Here is an 18,238-nt window from a genome sequence, read left to right on the forward strand (position 1 = left end):
CCATTCTGAATTATGCTACCGACGAGTTCCAAAGAAATGCCCAGAATCTCTGACACAAGTTTTGCTGAGAAGGTAAAAACTGAGAAAGCGGGGTGCAGACCTCAGACTATAATAAATATATCGTGAGTTTACTATACACTTTAAAAACTATATAAATAATAGCTTAAATTATTTTTGTCACACAAAAACTGGGGTGGCCTAGGAAGAGTTTTTGCTTTTAATCATCCTGGATGTAAAGCATAATTTGATGAGAAATTGCTACGTTTATAATAAGCCACTTACTTCTTCACCACCATATATAACGGAGGAGAGTCCCGTGGTGTTTCACTGATTTCCTAATTAATTTACTTCGGTGACTTTCCTTGGTGGAACAAAAATGTTATAACAGTAAGGATCTGGATGTTCGTGAAATTATCTGTTTGGGCACACATAATCACTTCAGAGGCCTGAGAAACAATAAGAATGTCATTATTAATATGAAACTTTATATTTGTATATACAGAGATATGTTTTTCTAAACTACGATTTCATTTTTCTACCTAGTACCTACACTCCTTCTGGATTGGACTACGACATTTTCAGCAGCTCCTCGTAAATTCTCTCTCTGGCTATATATATATATATATATATATATATATATATATATATATATATATATATATAGAGAGAGAGAGAGAGACGTAGCATATAGACGAATGTGTTACTTGTAGCATACGCGAAAGTAATTCAATTTATGTTTAGGCTTCAAAATTTTCATTGAAAAATATTTCATGTGCAGACGTTACTTATTTGTTAGTTACAAATTTTATTTGAAATAAGTTTAATTTATAATCATATAGATCTAACATAAAAACAGCAACGAAATACACAATGTAATGTAAAATAAGTCAAACGTAATAAATATGTCATTTTTGGTATGGCAAATAGCCCCCCCCCGAAAATGTATCTGCCCCTCCTTTGCCCCCCTAAGAACTTAAAGCTGGCGTCGTCACTGTAACAATATAGTATGGAGTTCTTGCATACTATTCATTGTTGGCAGAAAAATTTTTTCTTTTACTTTTTTCTTTTCTCCACATCAAAGGATTTCACCGATAAGTTTACAGAAATGAAAATAAGATTTTCATTGTTGCATTGTTATGTTCTCAATGATTTTGCATCGTAAATATTGACTTTAAAAATATTAACACAGTATGTTAAACTTTCAGTTAAAGAGAATTTTCCAAGAATTGTGCTATATATTTTAAATTATGCTTTATGCTTTATTTTCTAAAATTATGCTTTTAAAACTAGTTTCCCAATGTGAGTGCATTTTGGCGTTCACCCAGTGTCGTGATCATAGTGCTCTCAAACGGGTCGGGTTGACCCGACCCGACCCGTGACCCGACCCGACTCGGATCGGGTCGGGTCGGGTCAACTCGGGTCGGGTTGTCGGGTCGGGTCAGTCGGGTCAACTCGGGTCGGGTTGTCGGGTCGGGTCAGTCGGGTCAACTCGGGTCGGGTTGTCGGGTCGGGTCAGTCGGGTCGGGTTGTCGGGTCGGGTCAGTCGGGTCAGCTCGGGTCGGGTTGTCGGGTCGGGTTATTCGGGTCGGGTTGTCGGGTCGGGTCAATCGGGTCAGCTCGGGTCGGGTTGTCGGGTCGGGTTATTCGGGTCGGGTTGTCGGGTCGGGTCAACCGGGTCAGCTCGGGTCGGGTTATCGGGTCAGGTCAATCAGATCGGATCACGGTTCGGGTCAGTCGGGTCGGGTCGGGTCATCGGGTCGGGTCAGTCAATTCGGGTCACGGGTCGGTCTTCAACCCGACCCGACCCGACCCGTTGAGAGCACTAGTTGTCACAATCGCTGGAAGATTCCTGGAATGCTTGTTGTGGAGTACACCGAGTCCCCTCGTCGTGTTATTCTGGATATCCTGGATGGTGTTAAATTGATTCCCTTTTAAGGTGAATTTCAGTGAAGAAAGTAGAAGAAATTCATACGGAGAGAGATCCGCTGAGTAGAGGAAATAGTGTAAGACGGGATGTTGTTTTCTTATCAAGAATCGGAGACGATTACTGAAGCGTAACACTGAGCATTGCCACAGTGCAACAATGCTACTGTCCAGATGCTCACTTGTCAGGCCTTTTACGACGAACGGAATTACGCAACCGTTGTAACAGCTGTGTAGAGCTTCTTACTGACAGTTTGGCCACGTGGAATGAACTCGTGATTCCAAAAAGAAAAGTACACACACACACACACAATCAGTGGCACTTTTATCTGTTACCTGACCTTCTTGAGTCTAGGGGATCCTAGTGACTTTCATTGGGACGGTATTACGTTGGTTTCAGATATCAGAAAACGTGCGAAAGTGCCCAATACTATTCGTCATGCATTGTGATTTGACCTAGTTTCAGATGCTTGTGTTCTTGCTTTTCTTTGTACTGTTGATTTTACTAATTTTATGTGATTATTTTTAGACCTTGCATACATAAGCCCGCAGTGGAGGCAAGAGGGAGAAATTGCTCGCTTCTGAATTTTGGAAAGTGGTTCGGCTCTTCGAAATGCATGTCAAAACAGATTTACTTACTTACCCGTTGCATATTTAATATACGATAGTATTTACTGTAGTTAATGAAGTTATGCAAAGTGTATCAATGATAGTTGTGTTACATGAAATAGGCCTATTATGTGCATCAAGGAATGAATAGCTATTGCGACTTCGCTTGAGTGTCCCCCTCCCTCGCTTAGAGAAAATTCTACGAGCGTTTCTGCTTGAATATGTCTTTGTTTTTCTTTTTTGCTGCTAGTTTGTCTATGTCGTCTTTTGTTTTCTTTTTCTATTTATATTTTTTTATAGTTATGTGTTTTATTTTCATTGCTTATTCATTTTAACTCTTATTTCTCGTTTTATGCTTTACCTTCCTGCCTTTTTTCCTTTCAGCATTTTGCTTATCTTCTGGTGACTTTTATTTTGCTTTTAAACCATAGTATTTTTTTTCTTCTTAATTTTCGCAGTTTAACTTCTTCCACATCTGGTCAGTAGTCTTTAGTGTGACGAGGATATATGACTACGATGTTGAAGTCCCTGTTCTTACCCTAACTATCAATTACAAGTTTTCATTTCATTTCAATTGCTTCTGATTTTTATTAGTACCATAAATAACTAATTCTATGCCTCAAAATACCCAAAAGAAAATTGGCGCAAAAACAAGTGCTTGACACTATACACTACCAAACTAATCCAATCTGGATTGCTGTAGTCTACCTCCCAAGGATCTGGTTTTATATATCATCCTCTTATCTCTTTCTCAATCTATTCAAAAGCTTCTCTTGCATAGGTTTCTCAGTTAGAACCCTAATATAGGGTAACTGACTACAATAACGCCATCATTCTTAGTTTTTCGAGGATTCTACATTTAATATTTGACGGAAAAAATAAATGTTGCATTGTTCAGTAGCTTAGTGTTCACTGATTACAACATAGTGCAAAGAATCTGGAAAAAATATTTGTACTACAAGTAATACACAAAAATGTCGCGCAAAGTGAAATGGTGGTATTGCATACACTATGGATACAATAGCGACAGATTATCATTATTCATATTATCGTGAAACCAATGAACTGAGACACGCTTGAGCAAGTACAATTAGTTGGAACAAAAAGAACAGTGTCCAGTAAGAGGCAATCTGTCATCACAAGTTACGTGATACCACCCCTTACAGGCTCCACATTACAACCAATCAATAGTTTTATCATAATCGTCGTAATAGTGCCCTTTGCGAGTAACGCAATAGTACAAGCTATCTTTGCGATGACATCTTTTTTAACTTTCACTTTCGCCATACTTTTTATAAGTACCCCCCTTTCTTTCGTCCACACGCTTGCAAAGCAAACCCTTTATCCTTAAAGTATTCGTTAAACAGACTCCTAGTCACTACCACTGCTTGGACATTTTTTGATCTATTCCTTCCAGGAAGAGATCTGTTAATTTTTGGAGTTGGAATAATTTCAATGAAATAGATGTTACTGGAGGATGTAGAATGAGAAGACTGAGACGAAGCATTAGCTACAGGATCACGGATACATGCAGATGATGTTGACAGCTAACTGTTGATATCTTCAGTGGATGGTTGGTTATTATTGTCCAGTGCAATTAATTATAATAGTTTATATAATAGATGTTATAAAATATTCTTGACAACCTTCATTATCACTAAAGGAAAACTCATTTGTGTTATCTTCGAAGTTTGCTTTCTAAGTATGTGGTCCCGTAGAATATTGTGACTAATAATACTGATTCCCACTTGGAAGAAGTTTGCGAAAAGCTCCTTTACTCCTATGATTACACAATAGCAAAAAAAAAAAAAGAAAAAAAAACTACAGATTGCATCAAAACCTCTTTTTAGTTTACACATATTGTTTGCATACGTCATTGCATTCCTTCTTTTAATGAAGTGAAATCATACACCATCTTTCTTTCCTATGTATGTTCTTTCTTTTCTTTTTTTTTTTTTATTCCTTTCCTTGTAATACTTAATCCTTTGTCATAGCACTGAGAGAGAGAGAGACTTAGAACTCGTTATTAGACTTTAAAAACTTCATTACAGAGCTTTTTTGAGATGGAGAGCTGAGCTTCTGTACTGAAACAAAAGACAACCAGCGAACGACATGATTACTGAAAAAGATAATGAAAACAAAATATAGGCTTCCAAAAAACAAAAGAGCATCAGGAGATGAAGAGAGAGGGAGACCTACTACGTAAGCGTATACTCACACCCACACACATACACACACTTTCTTCCTTATTCTCTATACCTTCTCCTTTTGAAGAAGATTGTCTATAAAATGGAGATTAAGAACTAATATCTCTTTCCCTTTGCTCTTTCTTCTTTTTTTTACTACTCCTTATAAAAGAGAAAAAAGCTATATTCAGAATAAGGCTCATAGTTCTCTTTTTCTTCGCTGCTAACCATCTTCGCATCTTTAGGCTAAGGGGAAATCTAAATGAAATTTATCATTTCTGACAGAATTTATGAAAATATTTTTGCCTAGCAACAATAGTTACAGTCTTCGAACCCACAGTCGCTGAAGAATGGAATGACTAGTGTAATAGCAAATTGAAAAAACAACAATATGAAATTTTAAAATTAGACTCTATACCGAACATTTCCACTTTCTTTCAAAAGAACGCCGTTGAGGTCGTAAGTAAGGGGCGGTTCTATGCTGTAATCATAAAGTCACGTCATATCTGACCAATTAACACGAAGAAGTAATAATAATAATAATAATAATAATAATAATAATAATAATAATAATAATAATAATAATAATAATAATAATAATAATAATAATAATAATGCAAACTTATTATTTAGTATTCTGCCTTTCGCCAAGTCCTGGAACTAATGAGTTTTTTTTTTTTTTTTTAATTTTCAATTTGAGACTGGAAATGTTTCTTTCATATTTCTTGATTTTCAGCTTCCTCTTTTAACTCTCAATATTTTCTTCTATTTTTCAAATCATCGATCACTTGTGATCTTCCTATTCCTCGCATTCCTTCCGTCTTTCCTTTTATGGCGGTATGAAGAAGACAACTTCTTCGCAAGATGTGTAAAATCCAATTGACCTTTCTACGAAGGATGGTTGCTAGAAGGGTTCTCTTCTCTCCTATCTGTTTTAAAACATCTTCGTTTATTACTTTTTCTGTCCATTTTATCGTCTTCGTCTTCCTCCAACATCACACTTCGAAGTTCTCTAAATATTTCTTCTCAAACCTCCGTAATGTCCAAGTCTCTGAATCATAACGTCCAATACTCCATATATAGCACTTGACCAATTTTGTTCCTTAGTCCAGTATTAAGGCTGCTAGTTAAGAGTGACGTTTTCTTGTTGAATGCTCTTTGGCTATGTCAATTCTCGACCTGATCTCTTTCGTGCAGTACGTGTCTTTTGTCAAAATATTTCAGAGATATTGGAAATGATCGACTCTTCAAATATTTTTGTTGTACTCTGACCCGTTCATTTCCATTTCCACGATGATATTCTCATGACTGTTGATTTTTCAATATTCTTATATAATATACGAATGAGGAAAGACCGAACAAAAAGTAAATACGGTTATTTACTAAATATGGAGGCTTAAACCCTGTTTCATGTAATAGTATAAGTCACGATTCTTGGTATTACCTTTTGTTCAAGTATTCTAGCTTGGTTCTTTCTAGCAACCACTCAGTTGCCATAGAATAGAGAACATCTTGCCTTACATACAATGTAATCACATTTTCACCGTGACTAAAAATCTCGTTTCCTATTTTTTGTGACTGGCAGGACAGGGGGAAATTTGAAGTAGGCTTAAAGTCTTACTGTACTTTATGCGCGCGCTACTCATGAGAAAGAGTGAGGAAATTGTTCTGATTTTTGCGGGATAACCTATGTTATTTCAAGGACAAGAGAAATACGCAGTAGAGTAAAGAAGCACTTTGCAAACTCTTGCTTTGCACAGAATTTAATAACACCCGATGTATATATTTAGGTAACTTTTTATAAAGAAGAGGAAGCGACCGTTTAGGAAACGAGTGGATATTTTTTTTAATTATATCTTAAACAGATTCATCTTTGAAATTTTACTGTGAATGCATGTATTCAAAGGTACAGACACTTCAACTCAAATAAATAATTGAAAAACATGAATAAGTAGAGAATAACAAAATATTAAAAAAAATACACTCTCAAATTTTAATATAAAAAAATAATAATTAATACATTTCTTACTCACCTGGAGGCTACATTTATTGTAGATTTTATGAAATGAAATATTTGTTTTACGTCCCATGGTTATGCCGGTTAGGCTAAAGGAGACGGTGATGATGAGAAATGAATGAAATGGTGGAATGAAGAAAATGGGAGGAAACGGGAGAACCCCTAGAAAACCCACGAGCACGGTGTTTGTCCACCACAAAGTTCACGCTGCACAAGCTGGGATTGAACCAGGGATCAAAAGCACCAAAGTTGAACGCTCTGCCACTAAGCCACAGCACCCCCTCGTAAATTTTAGTCAATTGTCAAGTCATGTAGAATAGGGTTAAGGCGGACGGTTCAGTATATTAGATCGTCTCTAGATTTGAAAAACTTCACGATTATCAACATTGTAAAAAATTTCATAGGCAAATTTACAGTAAACGTAGGCAATCTGTTTGCCAAGCCTCTATGCAAATCAATTTACACCTATAAAGTAAAATTACTAATATGAAATTGTGTAAAATTACATTTTTACCAATAAAAATATCATATTTTCTTATAAATTTGTATATCAACTTACAAAATGAAGGATAAACGATTTTACATTGATATTTGGTAATTTAAACTACATACTTTTTTTCAGTCAAGTAGTCTAAAAAGTGTAGAGACTTTTGAGCATGAGATAGCATTAGTTTCTCAAATCTCAATATATATTTGCTGTAGTGTATGAGACCTAGCATCATATACAGTGTTTCTTCCAGACATGTTTTCGGGGGGTACTGCCCCCGGAGCTTTGAGAGTGCCCCCCAGAGGAGAACAAAATAATACGTATATAATATAATAATAAATAGAATAGTACCAGCAGTGACCCCCCTCCCCGGAATACTAAGTGTGCCTCCCCGGAATTTTTTTTTTTCTGAAAGAACGACTGATCATATAGCATATATATGACAGCTGTCAATTCAACTCAGTAGATGTGCAAAAATGTATTGCAGTTCTTATCATCAGACGTAAAGTATTGCACCGTGAAGAGGAATGAATTTTCCGAAAACTGCTCTACACTTTTCGATTTCATTTTGATAAAGGCATAAATGCTGTCTAGGCCCGTGAGGAAATTTGGGCTGTGTATGGGCAAGATACGTTATCAAAAGCTACAGACAAAAGATGGTTCAATCGCTTTCGTTCTAGAAACTTCGATTCCTAGATGGTCCTCTCAATGAGAAGGTAATTTGAGCGAAAAAGGATGGTGATATTTTGACAGAAGTCGAGTAGGATCGGTATGTACGTATAAACAGTCATACAACCTAAAACTCGTATGTAAACAGTGACAAACTATACGGAGAAAATTGGATACAAAAAGCTCAACGTTTGGGTGACACATGATCTGACTCAAAATTCGATATGCGAATCTTTACTGAAACGTAACGAGTGCTAACAATTTGTGAAGCAGTTGATCACATGTGATGAAAAGTAAATAACCTACGAAACATATTGGTCAAAGCGAGGAGAAGCATTAGAGTCCGTGGAGAAGATCTCACTAACGTCCAGGAAAGTTATGTTGCGCTTTTATTGAGATTGGAAGATAATCCTGTGTCATGAGCTGCTATGGATTAGGACCTCTATTGTCGATAATTAACATGAGTGCACCTAACAATTCAGAAAAAACGACCGGAATTGGTCAACAGAAAGAGTGTCGTACACCACGCTGACAACGCCAGACAGCACACATCTTCAACTATCAGTCAGAAACTGAGAGAACTTGGCTGGAAGTTTTAATGTATCTATCGTATAGCCCAGGCTTGGGGGGTATCGTCAGGTTATCATTGTTTCCGTCTCTGCAAAATTCCCTAAATGGTGTTAAGTTAGTGTTGAAAAAGCCTATGAAAATCACGTTTCACATTTTTTTTTTATTTATTTTTTTTTTACAAATCACAGAAGTTCCATGGTGAAGGGATAAAGATGTCCTCAAAACTGGCAGAAGTTAGTAGAGCAAAATGATGCAAGTGTGATTTCATAATGATATATTCAAATCACTGTTAACGTATTCTGAATTTTCACCTCCAAAGCCTTAATACTTTTAGGGCAACCTGGTATTTTAGAGCTTCTTTGTGAATATCTCGTAGCAAACGCATATTCCGCGTAAGACACCAGAGTTCGATTCTCAGTAGGAGCTAATGTGATTTAAACTTTACGTTACACAGTCGGTCATCGTCTTGGTGCTGAAGATGAGTGATCAAATGAATTACTTATTTGGTTTAGAAGTGTTCTAACATCAAATCAATCCTTGAATTTTATTGCATCATACAAATTATATCTTTTGTATTTCTAAAATGAATAAATATCTATAAACATGCTACTTAACTATTCACTATTAGTTTTTGTATCCGTTTTAAATTTCATTGTTAATAAGTATGTATATATGTTAATGAGTACTCAACGCACTTACAAAATTGATTGAGAAATTCAATTTCAAGAAAAAGGTTGAGCTTTGTTAGCAACATCTTGTTTCCAGTGGCGTATTTACGATTTTGTTTCAGGAGGGCTTTGCTAACTTTCAGGGGAGATTTGCCTAAAAATGTGAAAATTCTACAAGATATTTCATATACGGTACTTTACTATAGTAAATAAGATTTCGGGGGGGGGAGCTTATGCCAGGAAGACCCCCCTAAATTATTTCCACTTTTTGAATAACGAACATTCTCGTACTGAGTGTTGTTGGCTTATTGATTTGGAGTATAGCATTCTGTTCAACAACTAGGCTATATGACACGTGAATCTGCAGTTTACATGATCCGAAGTACATGAGCTCTACCGGGAATGGAACCCAGGTTTCCTATGCCCAAGGTACGTGCGGTAGCCACACAGCCAGGAGGGAGTTCAATTTGTCCTAAGTGAGTTAAACATTTAAAATTAAGTTTAGTAATATTATGTGTTTGATACAGTATATGATTAAGCAATGGCAATGTCATTATTATTGTTATTTGTAATAGCTGTGTCTCACATCAGAATTTAAAGTTAAAAAAAAAAGGGACAGATCCCAAAGTGGAATTGCATGGGGGTAGACAAAAGTCGATGTGACTAGTTACCTCCTGTAGATTTCTGGAGCCAGCACTAATCATAAGTACAATAATATTCGTTAATAATTTTCAATTTGTCTTCATAAGTACGTTATTAAAATCAACTCATAGGTATAAAAGCTTCACTCAAAACATTTTCACTTCCTTTCAAAAGAATCGTTGAAATCATATCTATAATAGCCTCGCACAAAATGTTACCGTTTTACTTTAAAAGAACGTCTTTTTGAAATCATTAGTATAGTTGCCTCTCTCACGAGGCTTTCACTTTATTCTTTCTTTCTTCAAAGAAATGTTGTTGAGGTTATAAACATAACAAACTCACTCAAACCTTCTTTCAAAAGAACATCGTTGAAATTATAGGTATAATAGCATTGCCTAAAACTTTTCCATTCTTTTTCAAAAGAATGCCGTTGAAATAATACTATAATAGCATCGCCCCAAATGTGTCCACCTTGTTTCGAGAAAACGTTGCGCTATTGAAATTCCACGCACGCTTTTCCTAATCTCTGTAAGATGTATCTGTCAAGTCATTCAAATCAATGGTGGCATCTAATCTGAATAATATATACATATGAAGAAATGATGATACCCGCACGAATTCTTGACTGTCCTGTTTCCTTGGAAACATTACAAAGTAACGTAGAGGAGAGTTACTCAAGATATATTGTTGTGGATAAGAATTGGAGAAACCTTTATCTACCTGTGGATTGACAATGGTTGAATACATATTTGCCAGTTCTTGAGATTTCATTAGCTGTTGTAAAGCAGTTGAAACTAATTTTTGTGATCACTCCATCCACCCAAGGACACGAGAACAATGAACACTGATATTTTTTCCCATTCTATTGTATGCAAATAAATGGACTTTGTGTCCGTCCGAAAGTGGAATACCTATGTGCGTGTGTGTGTGTGTCTGTGTAGGTATATGTGAAAATAGGTATAAAGAGAAGACTGCATATATATATGTGTGTGTAGTGTATATGCTTGTATGTATGCATTAGTTATAAGAAGTGTGTGAACGTTATCGTCTCCCCATCTTAGTATGTATGTCCTATATGGCTCGAGACTGCCAGAGGGTTTGAAAGGGTCAAGTTCACAGACCGGATAATAGGTATCTTCCGGTTTTTGGTAGAAGTGGGTGTAGAGGTAGGAAGAAAAAGGGGGGAAGCGGGGCAAAACCTTCCGACTTTAGAGGTTGCTAAGGTGACTGTCGGCTCTTCAGTGCATTTATCAGGCATTTAGCGTGAAAACGTATGCGGCGTTTTACTCTTAACTTGAAAGAGTCTCTGAAGATCTCGAAAGGATTTTGTAATAAAGTGGTGGTGCGTATATGTATAGCCACCTATGTGTGTGGTGCAATGCATCGGTAGTTTTCTAGTCAAAACAACTTTAGCCTCTCCATCTTGAATGTAGAGATGAGTCTTGTTGACATTGTATAAGCCTTTCTGGATGGGGGCATAGTTTCATTTAATATACCTACTGCTGTAAGTTCTCTAAAACGACTACATGAGTTAATTTTACCTTGTAAGCTCATGCGCTTAATGTACACAGCATAATACAGTGTATAAAAGAAAATTACGATGCAGAAGTATGGAACTTAATATTATCACAAAAATCGAAATTTGGTCAAATGAAACCAATTTTTCTTTGGTAAAATGTCTAAATTGAAACATTTCAATAACTAACAGACATAGAATTATTTTTTTTTAAATGAAATAAAATCTTTCAGTTTAACGTACCACAATTATAGGAAAGGGGGGCAAGAGTACGCAAATTTTAATTAAACTTATATATTTTGGTAAAAAATAGTTACAACGGAAAACTTTTACATGGAACACAAAACTTGAACTCTCCTTTACAAAATGTGAACGCAACTTTTATATACCTCTATTCTTAGAGGAAGTAGAACTCATAAAATGAAAACATTCAGATTCGTACTCTTGCCCCTATATGTGGGGCAAGAGTACGAAATCAAAGGGGCAAGAGTACGCACTCAAAAGAGCATTAACAATTATCACAGATGAAGGTGCTACTCCTTTATATGATGTGCATTGTTCATGCCACCATTCATGGCATCTTGCGCACTTGATCCAGTCTTCTATTGGTGGATCACTGTAAATGATATTGCATAATGGACACTCGTACACTACTTCCTCACTGACCTGAGGAGTTGTAGCTACAACTTCGGTTGTAGCTTTCCTGGTGCAAGATGATATTTGCCTTTGCTCTTTGGAGGGTGCCGTTTCGAAAGTAAGTTCTGCTTGAAAGGAGAGGATGTCAGAATCTCTGATTGACTTCGAGAAGATCAAGATCTACTGGTTGAGTGCTTGGTAGCAGTTGGAGGAGGACTGACAACCACCAAAGGAGTGCATGGTGTAAATGGTCCACATGGGCCCCTGCTTACCTCCAGTTAAGATCTAGTTTACTGGTTGAAAGTTTGGTAACCCATGAACGAGCAGTCAGCAGAGTAGTGTTTGATGTGGATAATCCGCATGAGCTCCTGCTTGCTTCTAGTGAGAATCCAGTGTTACTGGTTGAAGGTTAGGTAACAGATGAATGAGAGCAAGCAACCGGCAGAAGAGTATTTGAAGTGGACAGTCCGCATGAGCTCTTGCTTGTATCTAGTGATGATCTAGCGTTACTGGTTGAAGGTTTGGTAACAGATGAACGACAACGAGCAACCGGCAGAAGAGTGTTTGAAGTGGACAGTCAGCATGAGCTCTTGCTTACTTCTAGTGAGGATCTAGCGTTACGGTTTAAAGGTTTGGTAACAGATGGAGGAGGACAAGCAACTGGCAAAGGAGTGTTTGATCTGGATGCACCGCATGACCCTCTTTTTACTTCCAGTGAATCATCCGATGAACGATTTTGGGCTCTATTTAGGTCTGATGCTTGATTTTTTGCTTCAGGAATGCTTTCGTCTTCAGACCTGGCTTCTACATTTAAGTCTATCACATCCACAATAGAAGGAAGAGAATCTTCTTCAGTGAACACATCTAGATTCAGTAGGACAACTCCAGATTCTTGAAGGCTGGATACCAATGGTTGCAGCGTTGTAGTCATCATCATCATAGGTATTCTGCCTTTATTGGCAGGTCACTTGCCGCAGCTGAGAAGCTTTCATGCTCCACGGTCCTCCGCTAACTTCTTCGTCTTCGCGTATGATCTTTCTGTTTTTATATCATCCATTAATTATAGTCTCCTTCGTCCCCTCCCTCTCTTTCCCGCCACCATACCCTCTAGGACGTCCCTCATGATACAATATCTTCTTAGGCAATGTCCCAACCAGTTTCTCTTCCTCTTCCTAATAATATCTAAAAGTGTTCTTTTCTCACCCACCATTTCTAACACTCTCTCATTCTTCCGCTCGACCCAACTAATTCTTTCCATTCTTCTCCACACCCGCATTTCGAAGGCTTCCAGTCGATTTTCATCACCTTTACGTAATGTCCACGTTTCCGCCCCATATAGTACAACACTCCACACGAAGCATTTTATGAGTCTTTTTTGTAGTAAGCCTCAGTAAACAAACTCGCAACTTGGGATGGATGATTCCTCATCCATTTATCACACACAGTTGAATACCAGGATTTCATTGGGTCAAAAAAAGGAGCGATCTAATAGTTTCAAATTATGACTGGGATTTGGTGGTAAACTCAACATCACTATTATATTTTGCCTGCAGAAATCAATCGCTTCGATTGAAATGTGAGAGGTCTGATTGTCAACAAGTAAAAATACCTTTTTCGTAACCGAATTTAATCGCACGTGTTGGTGTAAATAATATAACCATTCTACGAAAAGTTGTGAGTTGATGAACCAGAATTAGATATTCCCACAGAACCTGGCGGCGAGCCATCGAATAATTCTTGTTTAATTTGTTTTGTGGGAAATATCTGGGGAATAAAGGATCCAGATGCACTCACCATGAAACAGTTGTTATGTTAATTCCAAAATTACTAGATACAGTTTTATTCACAACTGATTTTTAGTCGACTTTTGGAACTTTATGAGGAACCGTATTTATTCCAGTTTCGTACATGTTGTAGATATCCCGTGGAGAAAAGCCGTTTTGTCTTACAAGATCTTTTAGACAATTAAAAAAACATTCAACTTGTGGCTTGCTAAAACCACGAGCTCTCCCCAGACCAGTCTTTGAAGGCTGTTGCAAAGCAATTGTTAAATGTCTACGACGGAAAGACTCTGTCCAATCTCTTTCTGCTATTCGATTCACACGACTAAAGGATATGGGGCACCTAGTTACGTTCAATAAAATTGTATGCCATTCTTCTTAGATCTTTTAAAGTTAATTCATAGAAGAATTGATCCAGTAATGTGATATATTACACTAATTCGTTCTCCATTTCTTCGGTAAATAGGCCTACTGGCTTTATTGTACCTAAAGACGTTGCAGATTCTCATTCAAAAAAAGAAAAGAAAAATTCTTAATTCTCCTTATATCAGTAATGGGAATGCATAGGATACAAAAAAAAAAAATAATAATAATAATATTTAGACTCTTTATAAAAATATATTTCCAGCTTATTCCATCAGTTACAGAATACTTGTCACCTACAAGGGTAACTTGAAAACTTCTCGGCCTATCCTTGATGAAGCTACATATTGTCAAATGTTAGGTTAGGTTAGCTTCATATATCTTTATAGACTCCCATACCAATCATTGGACTGATACCGCCTTATGCAGAGTCGTTTTAACGTATGCTTACTAAAGGACTGACCACTACAGGAAACATACGGTAGTCGAACTTTTTAGTATGGCACTAATCACGCGTCAGAACGACTCTGCATAAGGCCCATTGAAATTTATTACTGAAGACTACTGACATTTAAGATAAAAGAGGACAAAGCGTAGTATTTCTGAAACCTGAATAAAATAACGTTATTCAATAACTGCAGATGTCACTATCTCACACGTTTATCTGTTTCGAAAACTCAAACACCACCTTAGATACTGTTATGTAAGGAATGGTATTTAGAATAAAAATGTATCCCTCGTACATAAGAAAATATCAGGATTCTTCAGAATTCTTAACGTTAGAGGCTACATATGGGAACCAGTATTCGTAAAGTTTGCCGTCACTCTCTATTACAACGGAATCTACATTCTTTTTTGATTGTTAGTTCTAAATCAAATTGGATTCTTTTTCATAGAACAGAAGGGGCAAGAGTACGCACGCGTACCCTTGCCCCGTAGGTATCTGCGTACCCTTGCCCCCTCACTACACAATTGCCTTTCCCGTGATGTTGTACAGCCAACTGTTGGAAGAAAGTCAATTTACTCCATCCTGTCAAACAATGGATATGTTAGAAACTAACGCTTTATAGTACTTTGAAATCGTTATAAAATTGTGTAAGTTATTCATTAACTACTTATGTCCCAATATTATATCAAACTATTAGAAAAACATAAATAATTACCTAGATAGCTAATAGATTGCCGCAGCACACTCAAACTTGTTTAGATTCTAGACGCCATTAACATCAAACTCCACGTGACGCATTATTGCCATACGCAAATATATTCACCTGATTTTAGGGAATCGTATCCTTACCCCCCACGTACTCTTGCCCCCCTCTACTCTATATCCTGATTAAAGCAAGTGAATGATTATGAACGAATTGGTGGAATGAGAAAGTAGGAGAAAACGAGGGTACCCCTAGAAACCCATGGACACGACGTTGTTGACAACAAACTTACTTAGCCGGAGATCGAACCAGGAACCCCATGTATCCGAGGTAAGCACCCTACCCTACCACTGAGCCACTGTGCGCTGTCACAGAAAAGAAGAAAATGATTATGGTTCTAAGGGAATGTTTAGAAAATACTACTTATTATTTTACGGTAGGCCTACTTGCTTGAACCAAAATATTCCACGATTCCATTGACAGTGTGTATTGTCAAATTATTTCTTTTATTGTATTTCCTCCCAAGTCTCTAAGTACTATACTTATTTATTTATTTATTTTTTTTTTTTTTTGATTCTTTCCATATTGCTAACTACAGATTTGTTTACTTGAATAAGCGGGTTTTGCTATAATGTCCTTATATTTACACAGGCCCCGCATGTTCCTCGCGTTTACGTAGTCCCCGAACTATCAATTTCGATTTACTGTGGTTGTCAAGTACGCAAATCGTCTTGCAAAATTATTTCAAATTATTTCAAAAGAGAACTGGCCCTTTCCCACTGCATTGTCTCGCCTCCAGTAATTACAAGAGCTTTTGTAAAGAGTAGTAGTCTAGTGGCGTATCTAGTATTCAGTAGAATATTAAGACTATACTCTGTATGATCAAATATTAAAGTTCAATAAATAACGATAGTTTTATTTTGTATCTAATTTAGGATAGTGTGTTTGTGTGTGTGTGTGTGTGTGTTGTCATCTTGCTAGTGCCACAATGAAACCCATGATGTGCGTATGTTTTAGTGTATATTTTTACCTTGGGTGATGTGCTTCTCGAATAGCATATACATTATTAGATACTAAATCTAAATGCACTTATCTGGCTAAGTAATAATTACTTTCATTCATTAATTATTACTTTGGCACATAAGTACAGTACATTAGATTTAGGATCCAAGTAATAATGTAATTTTCACGTTAATAGAAAAACTCGTATTTTTCTGATAAAGTTCTTCTCAGGCAATCAGCCAGGTGAAAACTGGTGGATAGGCCAACGTTTCGAGAGCTGTCATCGTTCTCGTCATCAGGGCAATTATGTAGAGATCAGCGGATATAAGTAATATATACTCTGGGCTGGAGAAAATGCTGGTTCCTGATTGGCTGAAAATGCTGGTTCCTGATTGGCTGGTTCAATCTGAAAACTGGAACCAGCATTTTCAGCCAATCAGGAACCAGCATTTTCTCCAGCCCAGAGTATACCTATATTACTTATATCCGCTGATCTCTACATAATTGCCCTGATGATGAGAACGATGACACCTCTCGAAACGTTGGCCTATCCACCAGTTTTCACCTGGCTGATTGCCCGAGAAGAACTTTATCATATACGCCGCCAAGAAAGCTTCAAATCTTACTTCGTATTTTTCTATTTTTTTTTTTCGAAAACTATACATGAAGTTTATCCCCAAACATGTCACTTTATTTGATTAATATAAGTCTCATCTTTGGACATTATTACTATTATTATTATTATTATTATTATTATTATTATTATTATTATTATTATTATTATTATTATTATTATTATTATTATTATTATTATTATTACTATTACTATTATTATTATTATTATTCGTAAATACTCAGGGCTCGGATTTTTGGTGCTTCACCTAATCATAGAATTTCATTGGGGAGTGAGTTGCTGAAACTATGTTTTCAAATTATCACATGACTTTTTGGGGTTCCAAACTTAAAATTTATGTACATCAAATTCCACCAAAAAAAAAAACCGTCACCCAAACAAGAAATTCTCACAAAAGAAGCGTCAAATTTTTAAAGATTGTATTTGTTATCCGTACGTATTGTACCCATGCAGGTCTAAGATCTTCCTCTTTCTCCGCCAGTGACTTGTTGAATCCTTAGGCTAATTTTAGACGGAAGCATTTATTGTAGCAGATGTGCTGCCAAAATTTTCATATAATATTCTATGGCATCAAAAGTATATGATGCTTTTAAACGGTAGCATTTTGATAAGCATCTGTTGTGACGTAGCAAACAAATGTTTCGTAACTTTAAATTAATCGGTTTGTTGCTATTTGGAATAAGTGATTATGGGAGATTGCTTATTGTTATACTTGGTAGTAAGATAATACTATTTTGATGCATTTTGATAATTTAATGAAGGTACATAAAGAAAGGTTATGACAATAATATGTAGTACATAAAAAAGGTCATGACAATAATATAGAAGTTACAGATTAACAAAATGTGCCTGTCATGGAGAAGACCTCCATGCACGAACTTTTTATGCGTTGTTTTTCGGCATAATTAATAAGTACTTACAGAAGGTTATAGCGGTACAGGCTGAGGTCCATCCTGATGAGGTTCTAATGGTCGACTCTGTCTGTTCTGACTGACTGCCAATGAATAACCAAAAACTGACCCATTGTTTACAATTTTATATGTTTATATACTCTGTTTTTGGCTTTTTACCTATATGCAGTTCCTTATTTTGTTTTTATTTATTTGGACATTTTTACTTTCATTTTTAGCTTTTATTTTTTTTAAAGTTCGTTTACGGAACCTCATCCTGTTTGTTTCTTTTATATTTTTAATTTTGGAAGTTTTAATACACATTGAGATGAAATTATATTACACAAATCACTGGAGAAGAGCGCAATTATGGCTCCGAAATTAAGCGTGAGGTAGCTAAAGCTATAGTAATTGTAACAACAGTTCTCGCCGCTCATATTAAAAAATCGAAAATCACAAAGAAGTATGTGGACAAATCCCTACTCCAACTCATT

Source organism: Thermobia domestica, chromosome 5 (assembly GCF_964235325.1).
Source record: "Thermobia domestica chromosome 5, izTheDome1.hap1.1, whole genome shotgun sequence".
In the NCBI taxonomy this organism is placed as follows: Eukaryota; Metazoa; Arthropoda; class Insecta; order Zygentoma; family Lepismatidae; genus Thermobia; species Thermobia domestica.